The 14,074-nt window shown below is 50.5% G+C and overlaps 1 protein-coding gene across 2 annotated transcripts in view; it reads right to left on the bottom strand.

Annotated features, from left to right (window-relative positions):
- Positions 1–13,318, bottom strand: part of CREBBP (CREB binding lysine acetyltransferase) — a 179,225-nt gene extending 165,907 nt beyond the window's left edge. Inside the window, exons 1-2 of one of the 2 annotated variants that reach the window (XM_089782216.1) lie at positions 13,219–13,318; positions 9,697–9,862 (exon numbers count right to left, since the gene is read on the bottom strand). The gene's annotated coding sequence lies outside the window, so the exon portion shown is untranslated. Of the gene's footprint in view, positions 1–9,696; positions 9,863–13,128 lie in introns of both variants that reach the window. The other variant, XM_089782217.1, reaches the window with a different exon arrangement.
- Between the last annotated feature and the right edge of the window lie 756 nt (positions 13,319–14,074).

Raw genomic sequence — 14,074 nt, 5'->3', positions numbered from 1 at the left:
TGGTTTTATTAGCCCTGCCTCTTCCTGCCCAATTGAACTTGCCTGCACTCAAGTCTTTGCTCCTTGGCTCTCCCTTCAGATGCAGCCTGTGGGGTTAATAGACTGACCTATGTGGCCACTTTAACCCCTTCCAGTACTGTGTGAGGTGGGTAACCCATCACAATCCCTTTTAATGTAGTCACTTTTTCAGTTTCGTTCACTGCCTTGGGTTGGTGCGTTGAGAGGATGAACAGAAGTACCTGATCTAGGTTCTCTACAACAAATTAATTTGCATACCTTATTTTTCTCCTCTGAATGTCAACACTTATGAGCCTCCTGTGAGTTTTTCCAAGCCTCTAATGGTTCTTCTCACACATACAGAATGGAAAGTGACTGTCTAGGAAGGAGTACGGCAGAAAGGGATCTAGGGGGTTATAATGGACCACAAGCTAAATATGAGCCAACAGTGTGACGATGTTGCAAAAAAAGCAAACATGATTCTGGGAAGCATTAACAGGTGTGTTCCGAGCAAGACACGAGAAGGCATTCTTCCGCTCTACTCTGCACTAATTAGGCCTCAGTTGGAGTATTGTGTCCAGTTCTGAGCACCACATTTCAAGAAAGATGTGGAGAAATTGGAGAAGGTTCAGAGAAGAGCAAGAAAAATGATTAAAGGTCTAGAGAACATGACCTATGAAGAAGACTGAAAAAATTGGGCTTGTTTAGCTTGGTAAAGAGAAGATTGAGAGGGGACATGATAGCGGTTTTCAGGTATCTAAAAGGGTGTCACAAGGAGGAGGGAGAAAACTTGTTCTTCCTGGCCTCTGAGGATAGAGCAAGAAGCAATGGACTTAAACTGCAGCAAGGGAGGTTTAGTTTGGACATTAGGGAAAAGTTCCTAACTGTCAGGGTGGTTAAACACTAGAATAAAGTGCCTAGGGAGGTTGTGGAATCTCCATCTTTGGAGATATTTAAGAGTAGGTTGGATAAATGTCTATCAGGGATGGTCTAGACTGTACTGGGTCCTGCCTTGAGGGCAGGGGACTGGACTTGATGACCTCTCAAGGTCCCTTCCAGTCCTAGTATTCTATGATTCTTACTTCTCTCCAAACGCTTCTAATTTCTGCTACATCGGGTTTTTTTTAGCTAGGGTACCGAGAACTAAATAATATCTAGCTCTTATCTAGCACTACAAAGGAGATCACTATCATAATCCCCATTATATAGATGGGGAAACTGAGGCATGGGGTGGTAAAGAATGCAATATTTCAGATAAGGGCATATTACTGATTAATGTGATGACATAGTCTCCATCACATTCCTTACGCAGCCTAAGATTTTGTTTGTTTACAACTGTCGCCCATGAAGTACAGTTTTCACTGATCTGTCCAGGTTGACACCCAACTCTCTTTTTTGAGATGCTGCAATTAATTTAGAACCCAGTGAGGTGGACAAGTAGTTCAAATAATTCCTTTCAATGTGCCTTTCTCTTTATCTATCAGCACCGCATTTCATCTGTCCTGGAGTTGTTCATTTGCATAGCTTTGCTACATCCTATTGAAATTCCCATAGCCTTTCTGGAGTTTGCTGTCACCCCATGATTTTTCCCTGGCACTGCTCACTCACTTCTACATCATTGATAAATAGATCGACAAAGACGATAAACAGCCACCAATCCTAGGGGAGGGCTGTGTGAAATCACTTTTTCCATGATGAAAACCGATCATTTAGTCCAACTCTTGTTTTGTCCAGATCTGTTTCATGCCGTGCACTGCAGAGTAAGAGTGTGTGAATAGCAGTGTGCAAAATGCTACGCCATCACGCTCCTGTGGGTGAGGGTCCAGGTTTGCACTAATGTACACATTTTAAGTTCAGAACTGTGGTGTCCACATGGGAGGATTAGGGTAGCGGTTTGATGTGCAATGCCACTCACACCATTTTACTCTGATCTACTGGGCAGAGCAGACATGCCCTCTGTTCCCTTAATAGCCAATAGGATACACTGAAAGCCCAATTTAATTGATGTACTATTTTGCTGAAATGCTCAGAGGAGCACAATAGATTGGTGAGGCATGCTTTTTGTCTGGGCAGAAATCTTTCTGATTAGCCCTTCTGCTGGGTAGGTAGGTTTCTGCAATTCTGGTTTTAATTGTTTCACCCGCATAGTTGTTACTGAAGTAAGCCTTGTTGGTTTCTAATTCCCAGAATCCCCCCTGGCACCTTCTTTAAAAGCTACAATTATCTGGTGTGTCTGGTATGGAAGCTGAATTAAATGAGCTGTTTAATTCATTTCCATTCTTAGCTCATTCATAACACTGGTACGAGTACCACACAGTCCTTGTGCCCTCCTGCATTTCCCAGCACCTCTTTCCTTACCTTAGTCTCAAAGGTATGTCTACACTGATGGGGGCGTGTGGAATACAGGCATTGCACGTGTAGCTACATGGCATATCAAGAGGCAGCAGGGATACAGCGGGCAACATCCCTGCCAAAAATAGCTGTGTGCACAGAAGACGTGGGAGGCACTGGTTGGGTGTGAAGAGTCATGTAGGGTACATATCCTGGGGGTTCCGGCATGTAGGGCAGGCTGTGTGTCTAAGTCATGCCTCCCTGTCTACACTGCTACTTATAGCCGCACTCACTGCGTGTTCTGTGCTCGACAGAAGTGCAGGCATACCTAAAAGCACCTTGTCTTGAGTCCCTGACAAGAGCAGCTCCATGATAAGTATGTCCCAAGCATCCTCAGTGGTGAGGACCGATGGACAGAAATTGTTACATTCATGGAATGCTCTTTCTGGAAGGTTACAGTGTAACACGACGTCACTTCTTAAAATCCAGAAGCTTGTGTACCAGAACCAAACCAAAGGCAGAGAGAGACACATCTCTCCCTCCTTGCCCATGGCTGCTCTTCACAGACTGATTGCTGAAAGACGCAGTTAGCACTCTCTCTACAAAGCCACCACGCCTGCAAGCAGGACCAGGAAACCCTTTCGGATGCAAACCTTGTAATTGTCACAGACTTCCATTCACCACAGAAATCCTTTACCTCCTCTGCAGTGTCCCTATCGTCAGTAACTGCTCCCTTTACAAATCAATTCACAGATTTCCTGCCTCTGACATTTGATCCTCTGAACTTCATTTTATACACTGCCTGCCATCACTTTCGGTCTAGTCTGCTGGCTTCACGACAGCTGACTTTCTGTTCTGAAGGGCACTTGTTTGGCTCAGATAAAACCACTTGAACCTTCCCATTTAGCTGTGCTAGTTTAGTTCTTGCCTTCTGGATTCTTGTTGTGTTCTGAGCTTTGTTCAATATCTGGGACTCCCTGATGGTACCACATGTTTCCATCACCTCCAAGGTGAGCTTAAACATGTTCATTGGCCTAACTTTTGACTTTAGGGCATCAGATTAAGTTTTTTTTAAATCTCCATTCTACAGGTTAGTGTCCACACACTAGATCCGTGGTGTCCAACCAGTTCTCAAGCAGTAGCCACTATAGCATATGGATAGCATGTTGAACACCATGGCAGATGTTCATATGTTCCCTATGGGGGACACTGAATGTCACTAGGTTATGACCACTGTTGGGTAGTGCGCAACAGCTCTAGTTACTGTTTGAATCAAGGTCTATGAGTTACATGGGATCACATCAAGAATAGCTTGTTACCTTGTGTGTTTGGGTATGTCTACACAGCAAAGTTATATCGAAATAACAGCCGTTATTTCTAAATAACTGTGCTAGCGTCTACACAGCGGACGGCTTATTTCGAAATATGTAAACCTCATTCTACGAGGAATAGCACCTATTCCGAAATAGCTATTTTGGAATAGGCGCTGTGTAGACAGGGAATAGGGGCTATTTCAAAAGAGGAGACCTCCAGCCCTTCCCCGGGTGCCCTGCTGGCTGCTCTGACCACAAACAGGAAAACTCTTCTCCTTCCCCCACACTCCGGAGCTCTTAAAGGTGTAGAGTCTGCCCAGAGCCTTTGTGGCAAGCACCAGGCCTGGCAGCCCTGACAGCCACTGTGCTGCTGCCTCTGACCCAGTGGCACAAAATGAGCCAGCCAGCCGGTACCAGCCAGCCCTCCACTACTTCCCGGGAGCAGTCCGCCAGCTCCCAAGAGCCTGCCAGGGGCTGGAAGAGACTGGTGCCCTCCTGGTCTCCTGCGGAGGTCATGGACCTTATTGAGGTTTGGGGGGGTGCCACCAACCTCCATGATCTCCGCACTAGACACAGGAACGCGGCCGTCTATGGCCAGATGGCTGCCAGCATGGCCGACAGAGGCCACATCTGCACCCAGGAACAGGTGCGGATGAAGATTAAAGAGCTGCAGCAGGCCTATGCCAGGGCCAGAGAGGGCAGCTCCCAATCAGGGGCAGACACAGACAGCTGCCCCTACTTCGATGCCCTGGACCGCATCTTAGGGGCAGGACAGTTCATTCCCCCCAGGTGGTCATCAACTCCGGGGCAAAGCCAGCCGATGTCGTCCTCGCTGAGGGCCCTGATGACGGCATGGAGGAGGAGGAGGAGAAGGAGGGCCAGGAGCCAGAGGAGGCCAGCGTCACCACCCAGCTGAGCCAGGACCCCCAAGCCGTCCCTGCGGACCTGTCCCAGGCATCATCCGAGGCCAGGGACAGAACATCATGTTAGTGCTAGCACTGTCCCCTTATGCAGGGGGAAGGCTTGGGAGAGGTGGGGGGCGAGGGACAGTGCGCCTGGGCCTTGCTGGCCTTGGATCACACAGCAGCCTGTGCTCGTGTGAGCATGTGCTGTGCCACTCCTGGGCACATGGCCCCAGCTGGCTGCCACACAGGGGCCTTGGCCTGGTAGCCACAAGGGTGTGTGGAGAGAAACGACATGCTCCTGACCCTGGGATGGGACACGGCAAGATGCTCTCCCTCCACAAGCCCCTTTTCAAGGAGGCAGGGGACATCCCTCCCCCCACACCAAAATACAGCACAGGGGCATGGGCGCAGTCTCAGGGCAGCTCCACTCCCAGGGATAGCAGGGCCCCCTAGACATGGTCTGTGTTCAAGCACTTTGGCTCTGATGGCAAGGAGAACTGTCGTCCTCGCCTTGCAGAGCAGGGCTGGGAGTCAGGCACTGTGTCCTCAGGGATGACTCACCATTTGTCCTTGTTCTCCACAGCCGGACGAGCAGCGAGTGGCGGGCGCACCACACCACCAGGCACATCCACACCCGAGGGCTCCGCAGGCCCACGTGTCCAATGGATGAATACCAGTGGCAGCACCTGGGGGCCCTGCGAGCCCTGCACCTCACCCTTGACCACTGGGTCGAAGATCTGCAGCTCCGGTGGGAGAGGTGGCAGAAGCAGCTTGCTCAGGGTCATGCCATCTGCGCCCGTCTACAGACCCTGGTGCAGAGCTTACTGCCCCCTGCTGCTCCAGCCTCTGCTACCTCTCCAGCGATCGCTCCTCCTCCCGCTCCCTCTCCCCTACTCCTGCTTCTCCCTCTATACCCCCCCGGGGAAGCCGAGGCCTCTGCACTGCTCTGACCCTGAGCTTCTCTTCCCCCTTCTTGCTCCCTCCTCCCAAGTTTCCCCCTCCCCTCTCCCACCCTCTCTCCTCCCCTCTCCGTCCTCCTTTCCCCAGTCTCACCCGAGTTTCATTTCCCACCCAGTTTGGTTCAATAAACAGAGTTCAGTTTGTTAAAAACCCATCTTTATTTTCCATGAGGAACAGGGGGAAGGCAGGGGGAAGTGGAAGGATGTGAGGGAAGAGTGAAACAAGCCCCCAGTAGGGTGGACCAGGGAGCACTGTTACTGGTCCTCTGGGTGGAAGCTCTCCCACAGGGCCTCCCAGATGCCGTCAGCCCCCCGATAGCCTCCCAGCCTGGCAGAAAGACCTCCCTCTTCCGCTCACACACATTGTGCAGCACACAACACGCCACCACGTGCGGAATATTCCACTCAGAGGTCCAGGTGGGTGACGAGGCATCTAAAATGGGCCTTCAGCTGCCCGAAGGCACCCTCGACCATGATGAGGGCCCTGCTGAGTCTGGCATTAAATGCCTGTTGGGAAGGGTTGAGGTGTCCCGTGTCGGGCTTCATCAGCAGGGCTGTAGGAGATAGGCTGCATCCCCCACCAGGCAGACAGACATGTCCACATTTCTGACTGTGATGTGGCGGTCAGGGAAGAAAGTCCCGGCGTGCAGCCTCTGGCACACAGAAGAGTTGTGGTAGACCCGCGCATCGTGTGCTTTGCCCAACCAGCCAACATTAATGTCCACAAAGTGGCCCCGGTGGTCAGTCACGGCCTGCAAGATCACTGAAAAGTATCTCTTCCAGTTGATGTACATGGAGGCTTGGTGGTCCGGGGCATGGATAGGGTTGTGTGTCCCGTCAATAGCCCCCCGGCAGTTAGGGAAGCCCAGGGCACCAAACCCCTTGATGATGGCATTGACATCTGCCAGGCAGATGATTCGGCGAAGCAAGACAGTGTTGATCGCCCTGACCACCTGCAGGACACACAAAGCCCGACAATCACAGGGGCGGCAGGGTGCCTAAGAACATAAGAATGGCCATACTGGGTCAGACCAAAGGTCCATCCAGCCCAGTACTCACTCTGCCGACAGTGGCCAATGCCAGGTGTCCCAGAGGGAGGTAATGGTCAAGCGATCTCTCTCCTTCCATCCATCTCCACCCTCTGACAAACAGAGGCTAGGGACACCATTCCTTCCTCATCCTGGCTAATAGCCATTGATGGACTTAACCTCCATGAATCTATCTAGTTCTCTTTTAAACCCTGTTATAGTCCTGGCTTTCAAAACCTCCTCAGGCAAGGAGTTCCACAGATTGACAATGCGCTGTGTGAAGAACTTCCTTTTATTTGTTTTAAACCTGCTGCCCATTAATTTCATTTGGTGGCCTCTAGTTCTTATATTATTGGAACAAGTAAATAACTTTTTCTTATTCACTTTCTCCACTCCACTCATGATTTTATAGATCTCTATCCTATCCCCCCTCAGTCTCCTCTTTTCCAAGCTGAAAAGTCCCAGTCTCTTTTCTCTCTCCTCATATGGGACCCATTCCAAACCCCTAATTATTTTAGTTGCCCTTCTCTGAACCTTTTCTAATGCCAGTGTATCTGTGAGATGAGGAGACCACATCTGTACGCAGTATTCAAGTTATGGGCAATGTCTCTGTCTTATTCTATATCCCATTTTTAATATTCCTAACATCCTGTTTGCTTTTTTGACTGCCTCTGCACACTGCATGGACATCTTCAGAGAACTATCCACGATGACTCCAAGATGTCTTTCCTGATTAGCTGTAGCTAAATTAGCCCCCATCATATTATATGTATAGTTGGGGTTATTTTTTCCAATGTGCATTACTTTAAATTTATCCACATGAAATTTAATTTGCCATTTTGTTGCCCAATCACTTAGTTTTGTGAGATCTTTTTGAAGTTCTTCAAAGTCTGCTTTGGTCTTAACTACCTGGAGCAGTTTCGTATTGTCTGCAAACTTTGCCACCTCACTATTTCCCCCTTTCTCCAGATCATTTATGAATAAGTTGAATAGGATTGGTCCTAGGACTGACTCTTGGGGAGCACCACTAGTTACCCCTCTCCATTCTGAAAATTTACCATTTATTCCTACCCTTTGTTTTCTGTCTTTTAACCAGTTCTCAGTCAATGAAAGGATCTGCCCTATTATCCCATGACAATTTAATTTACGTAAGAGCCTTTGGTGAGGGGGACCTTGTCAAAGGCTTTCTGGAAATCTAAGTACACTGTATCTACTGGATCCCCTTGTCCACATGTTTGTTGACCCCTTCAGAGAACTCTAATAGATTAGTAATATGATTTCCCTTTACAGAAACCAAGTTGACTTTTGCCCAACAAATTATGTTCTTCTAGGTGTCTGACAATTTTATTCTTTACTATTGTTTCAACTAATTTGCCCGGTACTGACATAGACTTACTGGCCTCTAATTGCCGGGATCACCTCTAGAGCCCTTTTAAAATATTGGCATCACATTAGCTATCTTCCAGCCTGAGAGTTCTCCCCTCTCCCCTCTAATCCCCTGCTCCCCCACACACCAGGAGCAGCCCCAGCAATCCTGGCCATTGCAGGCAGGCCTTTGTGCGGCTGGGACAGAACAAACTCTCCCGGGGAGGGGACTTACACCACCTCCATTCTGCCCTCCCCCTAGGTAGCCCATTCCCTCCTTCTATCCCCCTTATGGGACAGTCACCCGAGATTGCCATACCTGCATGAGCACAGCCCCGATGGTGGATCTCCCCACACCAAACTGGTTCCCCACAGATTGGTAGCTATCTGGCGTGGAGAGCTTCCAAAGGGCGATGGTAACATGCTTGTGGAGGGGAATGGCGGGCCTCATATGTATGTCCCGTCACCTCAGAGCAGGGGCGAGCCACTCGTAGAGTTCCAGGAAGGCGTCCTTCCTCATCCTGAAGTTCTGGATCCATTGTTGGTCTCCCCAGCATTCTAGGACTATGTGGTCCCACCATTTCCAGATGCCAGATGTGGCGGGGCACTCTGGCATCCAGGTGCTGCAGCTGCTCCTCCACATACCCCAGGAGGGTCTGGAAGAAGGCCTGGCGGTTGGGTTGCTGCAGCTCCTGAGAGACAGCCTGCAGAAAGTGCTGCCAGACTTGCAGCAACATGTCCAAGAGCAGCAGAGTGCGCAGGGGCAGCTCCAGTTCCATGTTGCAGAGCGCTGTGGTGTCCTGAGTGAGGGCAACCAGAGCACGCAGAGAACAAACGCTTTGCTGTCCCTCAGAGAGGTAGGCAAGCAAGCTGGGAAACCTGAGAACCAGCTGTCCATGGGGGGCTCCTTTAAGCACGAGTCCCAGATAGTCGCAGGCAGGAGACACACGCGGTAACTCCTGACCTGATGCCCTGCCAGAACTGGTTCCGGCCAGCCTTAAATGCGACTCAGCATCCAATCAGTGTGGACGCACTATTTCGAAATAGCAAAAGGCTATTTCAAAATGCATTGTGTGTGTAGATGAGTTATTTCGAAATAAGATATTTCAAAATAATGCTGTAGTGTAGACATACCCTTTGAGAGCTAGCTGTCCCCCCCCCCAAAAAAAAACCCCAATTGTTTTGAGTGCTGAGAAACTGACTCCCTAAACCACACACAGCTGTAAATCCAGGGGGTATGCAGATTGTCCAAATCATCCATTATTAGCAGGTGACTAGACTTAGTTGTTTCTTTGAGCCCTCTCAATATTGGACAATCAATATCTTTTTCTTGATCATCGGGCAGGTAGCATAACCCGACCACAACATTTGCATTCTTCATACGAGCCTAATGCTTTTTCTAACAAAAGCTTCATTATTGAATTGTTAATGCTGCTATTTTTTAACGAATACACTCAGCAGCATTACCCTCGCCTCACCTATTTGATGCACAGAATAATTGCAGTGCACAAGGCCAACACGAGGTGGGGATAGAGGTCTGAACATTCTCTGTGGGTCTGGAGCACCCAGGGAATGTGGCTTCTTAGCCAGGAATATTAAGACTGGGTCATACATCTCAGCTACTCTCACATCCCTCCCTGCTTTGCTTGGGTTGGATTTGTGATTCTCGGTGGATCCAAATCTATTTTCTGTCTAGTATCTCTCCACAGAGAGGCATAGAGGAGGGACTCAACAAAGACACAGCTGATTTAAATATGCTCCACAGGGACAAAACCTTCGCTTGGTTTCAAATACTTGCGTTTGCTTTGCAGGTTTTCTCCCGACACCTTCAAACAGAGCTCAGCAGACCACTTAATTCTTCAGTCCAGATCTCCCGCCATTGCTGCTTCCACTGAAACTGCCCGACATGTGCTCTGAACACCCGGACACAACCAGAGTTGTGAAGGCGCAACCCCCTCCATCAGCTGTAAGAGAAACAGACTTCCTGCGATGGGGTGTCTCCACCTGGCAGGGGTGAGGCACTGCACTGGACGCAGGAGCCGCAACTCCTCGCCTCTGGAGGGCAGCGCAGCGAGCATTCGAAAGGGAGCTGCTCCGCTCAGTCTGGCCCGAGCCAGGAGGGGATGCAGGCTGGATACACTAGCCTCCTGCAGAGAAGTTGCTGGGACTTCAAGCTGTAGGGAACAGGCCTCAGCCAAGTCACTATAGGCCCTTTAATGGCGGGAGCAGAGGACAAGCCCTATCCCAGATCCTAGCGCATAAATGTCAACCTACCGATTCACCTTCCTAAGACCAGGGCAGTCGGCCCAAAGGTGCAGGCCATTTACTAAGAACTCCCTGACACCAGTCCAAGAATAGCACAAGCATGTCCGGCTGGCTGAGCTGCTGTGAGCAGGCCCAAGGTAAGAACAGGCATGTCTGAACAAGTCACTGCTGAACGAGCCTGAACCAGTAATTGCTGAAACAACTAATTATTGTGAGTCTGTTTATAGACAACAAGGGAGGCAGAGTCACGGTGAATTGATATGCTTCCCTGACATGATCTGCACAGTGATTGGTCTTTACATGCTAGAAGCTTAGATGTTAGTGGCCAGAAAACATGTACACAAAGTTGTGGAACGGTCTAGTAGGCAGCGCGATGTGGAATTGTGGTGCCTGGACAAAGAGCTGTTACATGCCCAATAAAGTCAGCTGCGTGATGAGCTGGAGTCTTCTGGCTGAGCTGGAGGTCTGGATGAAGCTTTTTCTCAGAGCAGGACACAATGTTCTGGGTAAACTGAGTGGCCAAGTCTCAGAGGGGACCCTAGCAAAGGACACCTGCTGACCTCAACCACTGTAGGGGGGAGGGTCTAAGCTAGCAGAGATCCAGCAGGTACAGGTGTGTGCTCATAATGGCCGACGTGGTGCTGAAAGATGTTGCTAAGTACAGTACACACAGAGTGATCAGATGCCCCAATTTTATAGGCACAATCCTGATATTTGGGTCTTATATAGGTGCCTCTAATTCCGCCCCCCCCCCCCCCACTTCCCTGTCCTGATTTTTCAAACTTGCTGTCTGGTCACCCTATGTACACAGGAAAACAATGCACTAGCATGGAGGTCACAGAGATGTGGCTGGAACCTTGGAAGTCTGCCTTGGAGGGGAGCAGCCATAACTGCATGGAGAATGGCCCAAAAGCCCACTTCCCTTACCAGAGCGATGATGGAGCCAGTAAGTCCCTGGGGCTGAGACACGTTTTGGGGAATGGTGAGAGACAGTGCAGACATCATAGAATCATAGAAGATGAGGGTTGGAAGAGACCTTAGGAAGACATCTGTTCCGATCCCCTGCTCAAAGCCGGACCAACCTCAACTAACTCATCCCAGCCGGGGCTTTGTCAAGTTGGGATTTAAAAGTTTCTAAGGTTTGAGATTCCACCCCTTCCATAGGGAACCCATCCCAGTGCTTCCCCAGTGCCCCCCTTATTTCATAGAGGGCTAAGGGATCTTTCGGAAAAGGCTTTATTTTCTGCAAGATCAGCGTCGAGACTGGCGCTTTTCTCCGGCAAAGCTCCGTACCAAAAAAAAGTGGCAGCCATTTTTATGCTAATGAAGTGGGGGAGATTTAAATCCCGGCTTCATTAGCAATTGCGATACGTCTAATTAACATCCCTTTTACGAAAAAGGGATGTAGTCTAGATATAGCCTAGGTGTGGCCTCACCAGTGCTGAATAGAGGGGAATAATCACTTCCCTCCATCTGCTGGCAATGCTCCTACTACTTCTGCTCATCACCCCAAATGCTGTCTGCTCTCAGCAGACAAAGTATCCATCTTATTGGAGTTGCGTTGTAGCCAGCTCACTTTCTGCTGGATCTCAGAGACAGCGGTCTGGGGTAATGGGGAGGAGACATAGAATTGAGTGCTGCTGGTGTATGGGTGACGTAGCAACCCACAATGCAGGGGTGGGCAATAATTTTTTATGGGGGTGGTCATTCCAAGGTTTTAGTATGTGGTTAAGAGCGCCAGTTTTCTATGGAGGGTGTGTGGGGTCTGGAATGGAGGCTCAGTGCTGAGGGGAGCTCAAGGTAGGGTAGTGGTGTGCAGGAAAGGCTGTGGGGTCTGAGAGAAGTTTGGGTGAGGGATGCGCTTGTAACCTGGGGAAGGGGGTTGAAGTGCAGGAGAGGATTCTGGCTTGGGGGAGGGGTGCAGGGCCAGGGAGGGAGTTGTGACCTGGAGACGGTGGGTAGAGAGGTATTGGGTGGTGACCTGGAGCAGGAGGGGTTGGTAACCTGGGTCAGGGAGTTGGGTGGAGGGGGAGGGGTGTCAGAGGCAGGCTCTGGCCGGGAGGCACTTACCTAGGCAGCTCCCGGCCAACAGCCCCCTCGTCCTCCTCCTGATCTCCCCCAGCCAGCTCCGTTCCCCCGACCCCCTCCTGGCCAGACTTGCTTCCCGCTGGCTGATCCCCCCGTCCCCCTGATCTCTCCCGGCCAGCCCTGCTGCCTCCGCCCTGCTTCCCGCCAGCCCCGCTCCCTTCATGGCTGGGGTCCCCCCCCATCTGAGATCAAGCGTGTCCGGTATTTTTTCTGAAGCCAGCTGGTAACCCTGACAGCCACATTTGGGACAGGCTAGATGAGAGCATAAAAAATCTGGACAATCAGGAGAATGGGGATGTGTGGGACTGCATCGCCATCTAGCGGCCACAGGAGGAATCGCCTGCTTCTGACCCCGGTTGGTGGGCTCACATGGGAAAAAGGGGGGAAGAATGGGGCTCTACTGCACCCCTCAGCACCTGTACTGACTCCACCTGACAGGGCACCTCATATTCTACACTGCTGCTAGCGACACTCTCCCATGGCTCACAGCTCCCCAGCCATGGGGCACACCCAACTGCCAGAGAGACTGAGGAACTGCTCAGAGCCAACCAACGGCGAGAAGCAGAACAATTCCCCAAGCAGACGACTGGTTCTGGCTCATTTCCTGGGCCTTAAAGAGAATAATAAAAGTCTTGCGTCTCCTCCCTGTTGTCGGCCTCCCCAGCTCATCCAATCTGCACAGAGGCTCTGAGAGGCAGGAAGCTATGGGGAAAGGGAAACAAAAAAGACACATTCCAATGTCCCCAGTGGTAACAAAGGAAAAGGTCTAGGTGGGAAAATAGTTCTCCCATTTAACTTAGTGTTTCCCATGCCTCACATTTGGCCAGCTCCAGGTGGATCAGGCTGCATCGGCACCAGACATCTCACAGGCACTTACTTTCTCCACAGGAACGTCTGTCATTTGGCGCATAGGAGTTCTGGGGAAGGAGAACACTCCAAAGAGGCTCCTCGTGCTCACGTTTGTTACCTTGAATTCTCTCTCAGTCCTCAAAGGCAGACCCCAAGAACAAGACTCCCTGCAGCAAAGCCATTAGGGTCCCTGAGATTGTTCCTGCCCTGCAGCCTGTCCCAGCTGGCTGCTGCCATGGACTCTCTGTGAGGTCATCACCTCCCAAAGTCCTTTAACCAATAAGCTGAGGTACTGCAATAGGCCTTGTGATGTCACTGCCACACCCAGCTCTGACCTGGCCAGCCCCTTCACATGGTTGAGCTGCTTCCCCTGTATCAGCCTCACTCACTCAGGGCTCGTCTACACTGGCCCCTTTTCCGGAAGGGGCATGTAAATTTCACCAGTCGTCGTAGGGAAATCCGCGGGGGATTTAAATATCCCCCGCGGCATTTAAATAAAAATGTCCGCCGCTTTTTTCCGGCTTTTAAAAAAGCCGGAAAAGAGCGTCTACACTGGCCCCGATCCTCCGGAAAAAGTGCCCTTTTCCGGAGGGTCTTATTCCTTTGAAGTAGGAATAAGACCCTCCGGAAAAGGGCACTTTTTCCCGAGGATCGGGGCCAGTGTAGACGCTCTTTTCCGGCTTTTAAAAAAGCCGGAAAAAAGCGGCGGACATTTTTATTTAAATGCCGCGGGGGATATTTAAATCCCCCGCGGATTTCCCTACGACGACTGGTGAAATTTACATGCCCCTTCCGGAAAAGGGGCCAGTGTAGACGTAGCCCCAGTGTTTGCTCTGGGATTAAGCAGACTGCCCATGGGAACTCCAGAGGTTGCTCAGTGCCACATGCAGTTGGCAGACATTTGCAGACTGTAAGGCCATCTAATCCAAGGGTGGGCAATAATTTTGATATGTGGTCATGGCCCGGCTCCAGGC

Source organism: Pelodiscus sinensis, chromosome 15 (assembly GCF_052426305.1).
Source record: "Pelodiscus sinensis isolate ZL-2025 chromosome 15, ASM5242630v1, whole genome shotgun sequence".
NCBI lineage: Eukaryota > Metazoa > Chordata > Testudines > Trionychidae > Pelodiscus > Pelodiscus sinensis.
Note: the sequence above shows the minus strand (reverse complement) of the source record. Positions and strands in the feature narration are given on the sequence as shown.